Below are 6,931 nucleotides of genomic sequence, written 5' to 3'. Positions count from 1 at the left end.
ATTCTTACCTCATAGGTCATTCAAAAAAACAGGCTATGGGCCAGTGAGGGACCACAGGGTACAGTTAGCCAGCCTCTGTTTTGGATCACTGAGAAACACAGCTAATTTTATGGCTATAGTTTGGTACAGATTCGCTGATCCAACATAATAAAAACACTGATGAAGGAAGTTGCAAAGCACTTTTTGTGTTACCAAATTCTGAGATATTATTTTTTACATTTTAACATCTCAGATATTAGTTATTTTGCTTCTGCCTAGGTGGGGGTCAAAGGGCAGTTACCATTGCCTGCGACATCATAAAACTTGATCACAGATGTCTGTGTCATTTCCACCTCATTTTGCTTGCTTATTCTTTAATTACACTTTAATTTAAAAAGAAACAAGAATGTGGTGTGAACACGGGGAAGCAAAAGAAAGCAAGAAATTTGTGACCATGAAGCAAATGCTTAATCTTTAAGATGAGAGGCTTAAAGAGAAGGATAGATTAAAGTATATAAAGAAAGAAAAGATCTTGATGCACTCAATGAAAGCAAGGCCCCCCAACATCCTTCCTGTTTATTCTTCCAATATAACACACAGCTGGACTCACCTTACCACATCCTGGCTGATACCAACTTTATCAACTTTTCCATTAAGGCCAAACTAGACTGAGTACAGTGAATGATGGGCTGTCTGTATGTCAAGTGTATCACTTGTATAACTGACTTTGTAATGGTTGAAATTGAGAAACTGGGGCTAAAGTATCCAGTGGCTCTAAGGATTGCAAGGATCCAAGATTTGAATGATTACCATGCACACACAGACACCTATGCAGATGACTGCTTCGTACAGAGGGTAACTTAGCACAAGTGTTACACTCTGGCCACAGTTCACCTGGACCTTAAAAGAAGAATAGGGAAGATCCCTGAAGGCCCCACCATGTATACTTCTAACCATAGATAAAACATTTAATAGATGCCAGATGATTAGGAAGCCCCTTGGTTCTAATTCTTAAAAGACTAGACGAGTTTTTAATTCTTAAAAGGGCTGAGTTTCTCTTCATTCCTTTATCCACTCTTTCTGTTGACAGTTCATATAACAATTATCTATAGCATGAATTATTCCACTTACCCATTTGCTGTTATAAGCTGAGTACAGTTAGAAATGCTCATTTTTTGATGTTGTTTTAAAATTGATGTTTTGTATCATTTTAAATTTTTTTGGATCTTTTTATAAATCAGTTGATTGCTCACATATAAGACATCTTCAAAAAAGTACATAATAATTTGTCTGAAAAAAAATCTTACTGTACAGAAGTATTTTATTGGCCTCCTCTTCACCCAATTCCTGTGGGAAGGGTTTTTATTATAGGGCTAGGGGTATAACCAAACACATGACACACAACACTAGACAGATGAGGTCAATAGCAGTGTATCAGTCATACATACTCATACCCTAGGGGAGAAGGACATTGCCATGCAGAGCCATGTAGGAGCTGTATTTAGAACAAAATGAACAATCAGGGACTATAGGAACTAGACTTTAGTTTCAAGAACATAAAATGCTCCCTGATTCCTGTGGAAGGATGTGATTGGCTTGTTTGAATAATTCCATGGGCTGGCAGGGAACTCAAGGGTAAAAAGGAACTATGCTTGATCTCTGTAATAGGAAGGTGCTTGGCTATGGGTCCATCTCTACAGGAACAGAGTGAGAAGGGAAGCTTGCACCTGAACCATTCAAGTCCTTCCCTCTTGTCTCCAAATACCAGGACACATGTAATATTGGGCCTTACTTTTAGGCTTTAAGCCCCAAGAGGTAAATAATATAACAACATGGTTATGATCATGTTTTTCTGTTAAAACAGAAAAATATATATCTTAGGGTACCTGGGTGGCTCAGTCAGCTAAGCATCTGACTCTTGACTCTTGGTTTTGGCTCAGATTATGATCCCAAGGTCCTGAGATCGGACATACATTGGGCTTCCTGCTTAGCATGGAGCCTGCTTAAGATTCTCTCTCCCTCTCTCTTTGCGCCTCTCCATTCCCTTTCTCTCTAAAAAATAAAAAGAACAAAGGAAGAAAGAAAAGATAAGGAAAAATTCAAACAAAATATGCCAGTTATAAATTTAAAGTAAGTCAAATTCTCTAATAACATTAAGGAGGAAAAAATTAAGAAAGTGAATCAAATTTAATTTGCTTTATAAAATCTAAACTTAAACCCTGAAGAAAAGCACAAAATGATTATAAGAGTAAACCATTGGCCAAACTCACAAGTGAAAAAAAAATTTTTTTAGGTATCAATAATGTTATGTAACTTCAGTGCAATGCTGAAAGAATATACCATAATCAAATAGGATATCACCCACCTCAGGAATAAAAGTATGGTTCAGTTTTTATTGAAAATACATATTTATTAAAGTATTGGGTCCAAAGAGAACATTATTTTATAAAAAATTTACCATAGTCAAAAAAATATTTACCATAGTCATATTGAAGTGTCACATTCACATTTCTGTTTTAAAAATCAGGAAACTAGGTCTCTGAAGAATACTTTCTGAGCAGAAATTTTTTGGTGGAAGGAAATATAACTTAGGTAGAACACAGAATTCACTAATAAAATAGAACTACTACACATACATTTTCTAGTTGTTATTACATTTTCACATTTAATATTCACATTTTTTAGAGTCTCTTACAATTCAAAAAACAAGTAAAAAGAAATGTGATGGAAACACCAGAAAGAAAGCATTAAAGCTGACGCAAAAAGAAATGTGAATCAAACCACAGGTAAAATATCACAGGGCATCCACTAGAAGGGTTGTCACCAAGAAGACAGATAATAACAAATGTTAGCAAAATGTGGATAAATTGAAAGACTTGGGGCACCTGGGTGGATCAGTTGGTTAAACGTCTGATTCTTCATTTTGGCTCAGGTCATAATGTCAGGATCCTGGGATCGAGCTCTGTGTTAGGCTTTGTGTGGGACATGGAGCCTCCTTGAGATTCTCTCTCCCTCTGTCTCTGACCCTCTTTTTCTCCCTCTCTAAAGAAAAATAAAACAAAACAAAACGGAAAGCCTTGTACACTCCTGACGGGATTTACAGTCATTTAGAAGATCTAAAAAGTTAAGCATAGAGTTATCATATGATCCAGGAATTCTATTCTATATATATATCTGGGTGAAATGAAAATATATGTCCCACAAAAACTTGATAATGTGTGGAAACACATTATCAAAATAGCCAGAAAGTGGAAACAACCCAATGCCTGTCAATGATGAATGGATAAACCAATATGGTATATCCATATATTGAAATATTATCTAGCCATAGAGTTGAATGAAGCTCTGATACATACTGCTACATGTATGGTCCTTGAAAACATTCTAAGTGAAAGAAACTGAACACAAAATCCACATATTGTATGATTTGTATGTAAAATATCTAGAATGGACAAGTGTACAGAGAATACAGATTCAGGGGTGCCAATGGATGGGGTTGGGGGTCAGGAACAGTGAGTGATTTATCGTGGATATGGGGTGTTCTATGGGGGTGATGAAAATATTCTAGAATTAGTGATACTGAATACATAACTTTGTGACTCTTGAAGCCCATTGAATTGTACCCTTTAAAATAGTGAACTTTTCAAAATGGAATTATCTTTCAATAAAGCTATCATTAAAAAACAACCAGGACTGGGGTGCATTGGAGGCTCAGTAAATTGAGTATCTGACTCTTAATTTTGGCTCAGGTCATGATCTCAGGGTCTTCAATCCCACTAGGACTCCATGCTCATTAGGGAGTCTGCTTGAGGATTCTCTCTCTCTCTCCCTCTGCCCCTTCTACTCTCTCTCTCTCTCTCTCTCTCTCTCTCTCTGGAATAAATAAATACATCTTTAAAAAAAAAAAAAAAAGCAACTCAGGCCAAGATGGAGTGACAGAGATTGAATTTACCCTCATAGCAGACATAAACAACAACTGGAAAAAATTCATTAAACAACAGTCTTCAAGAATTTAGATATTTGGCAGTTGAGGACAGAGATTCCAGAATAGGAAACATGGAAGTGAGCCCTACATTTGTTCCAACCTGGAGAGATTTTCCATGACACAACCTAAGAGGAAAGACTCAAGCATTGTCCAGTAGTTTATCTGAGTCCTGTTGATGGAGCTGGGAATTTAAGGAGGCCAAAACAGCCAGAGTTCTTAGGGCAGAGTACCTAGCCTAAAGCATATGTCTGTACAAAGATTTACACATAATGCTCATAGCAGCTTCATTTGTCATAGAAAAAAACTGGAGACAACTCAAATGCCCATCAACAGGTGAATGAACAAATATATTGTGATATATACATACAATGAAATACTACTCAGCTTTAAAAAAAATAATTATGGATACATACAAACATTAATCTATCTCAAGATAATTATGCTAAGATTGTGTCTTTTGTGTTGAGTTTTGGTAATATTTTGTTTCTTGATCTGGTTGTTGATTATAAGGGTATACTTGCTTAATATAAATTCACATGATATGTATACTTTTCTAAAAATATATTCCAATAAAACAAATTTACAAATCAATGACTTTTGTAGTTTTGGCAATAGCTAGTTTAATAAAATAATATAAAGCCCTCACTTGAAATAGAAAGAAAGTAATCCTTGAAAAAAGGTTTAGTAAATTTATCCTCATGTGAAGATATATGCAAACTGTTATAAAATATAATTGAATATGTGAATGAATTGAGTCATACTACATTCCTAGGTAGAAATACTGAGTTACCATAAAATATAATTTCTTTCATATTATCTCATTGTCTTCTTTAAGTCAACTCTAAGCAAAACTTGAACTCTACTTAATACTTTCCAAAGGTATGATGTCATCCTAAAATTCCTTTGGAAACAAAAACCATAAGATAGAAATGTTGACAAAAAATGTTTTTCAGAGAGAAAATAGAGGAGAGAGAACTTGCCCTACACACTGATATTTGCCATTGCTTTTGCAACAAAAGACTCCCTTCCTAGGCTTAGGGACTTCCTCTTCTGAAGAGGCCAAGGCTGTCTCCTTAAAAGACTTATAAATGCAAAATCTTTGAATTCCCAACCTCCATAGCTCAAGTTGCAGTCAAATGGTTTACACCATGCTCAGCAGACATGCCCCTACTCAGGTTGTAATTGGAAATTAATATTGTGTTGACAGGTAGTAAGTAGTAGAGGCAGCCACTACTTCTGGTTTCTAAGCAGTGGCAGGGGGAGCAATTCCAGTGGGAGTGTCCAGCATTGGGAATACGTCCTACCTCAGGCCCATAGCAGTAGAAGAGTGCTGGGGAATGAATGAAAGCATTCTTCCTGTCTAGGTAACTGCTATGCCTATTTCTCCAGTACCTCAAGAGATTCTTCCAACTACCACTATCTTTGATAGCTCTTTCTTGCCTATAAATTAGACTCTCATGTTTACAACTAACACAAAGGTTAGCACTCAGAATGATTGCAATCAACAACCTTTCTGCCCGGAGAGTTGGTGAAATGTAGGATTTATGTGGCTTTGTTTGTGCTGAAAGCAGTGAAAAATCCTGGTACAGTTAAGGGCTGGAACTCTAGCAGATGGTAATATGCATTGACTGGCTGTGGTTACATGTAATAAAAGGCCCATGGAAGGCAAAGCTTGGGAATCTGTGTGACCTGTACAAGGAAGGATATATAGAGTATGAGAATTTCAAGGGATTGGAGGTGAACAAGTTGCTTCCAATAGCGTAGGACAACTTACAGACAGAGAGTAACAACTTTAAAGTCTAAGATCCTTAGCTCAAGACATAGATTTAAAAGCAGAGAGTTTTAATAACTCTAACATGATTACAGTCTCTTACCTCTTGCCCCCCAATGCTGGGATAGTCAAAGAAATCAACCTGGTGGGGCATCTGTGTGGCTCAGTCAGTTAAGCATCTGCCTTAGGTTCAGGTCATGATCCTGAGGTCCTGGAATCAAGCCCCTGCCTGCTCAGTGGGGAGCCTGCTTCTCCCTCTTCCTCTGCGCCAGCACCCCACCACTCGTACTCTTTCTTGTTCTCTCTTTCTCAAATAAATAAATCAGATCTTAAAAAAATAAATAAATCTTGCAAGTTTCACTAAGACAATAGACCATATGCCCTTGAAATTATTTTCTATTATTATACCTTCCAGTTTTTTTCTAAAATATTTGTGGTTATATTTTATTCATGATGGTTTCATTTTTCTTGATATTGTAAATGGAATGTTTTACATTCATGTTATAACTTGTTATTACAGAGAATATCTAATAAATTTCATATATAGGTATTATAATCATTCACTTAAATCTCTTGGTTCTAAATAGTTCTCAAACAATTTATTCATTTCCTTCATAGGTACATCACCTATATATAATTATAATTCCCAGTCTTTCTTTCTAAAATTTATATATCCTTTTCCTCTAGAAAACATACTACCTTATTTATTTGTACACATCTTTTAATCCCAAATATTCTCAAATATTTTCCATTTTTAAATAAATGTTGAGTTTTTATTTTCAAATACCTACTCAGCATCTTTTGAGTTTACCTTACTTTTCTTTCATTTGCCCTATTAATATGGTGAAATGTGTCAATTGATTTTCTATTAATGTTCTGTCTTAGTCTGGGCCACAACATTTTTTTTTTTAATAGCAAGTCTTCTTCTCAGGGGACAAACCTAAGTGACTTAGAAAGATTTCAGGAACTCACTTGTGTCCACACCTCCAGATCCTTAGCACTTCCTAGAGTTGACCTGGCAAGAAACAGAGTTGGAGAAATGATATTTTCCTGTTTTTACTTCAACCTGCCCCAAGGCCAGAAAACACATGAGCCAGGGTGTGAAATGAAAAAGAAAAATAATAGCAACTTAAGAGAAGAAAACCCACCAACTTTGTTAGGGAGGGATGCATTTTTTTTTAATTATTCCTTCATCA

The 6,931-nt window shown here is 35.9% G+C and overlaps 1 pseudogene; it reads left to right on the top strand.

Moving 5' to 3' along the window:
* The first annotated feature begins 406 nt into the window (after window positions 1-406).
* LOC121496711 lies at window positions 407-969 on the top strand (annotated as a pseudogene).
* Window positions 970-6,931: the final 5,962 nt, after the last annotated feature.

The sequence above is a fragment of the Vulpes lagopus genome, chromosome 8, assembly GCF_018345385.1.
Source record: "Vulpes lagopus strain Blue_001 chromosome 8, ASM1834538v1, whole genome shotgun sequence".
Classification (NCBI taxonomy): Eukaryota; Metazoa; Chordata; class Mammalia; order Carnivora; family Canidae; genus Vulpes; species Vulpes lagopus.
This window is presented reverse-complemented; position numbering and strand designations above follow the sequence as displayed.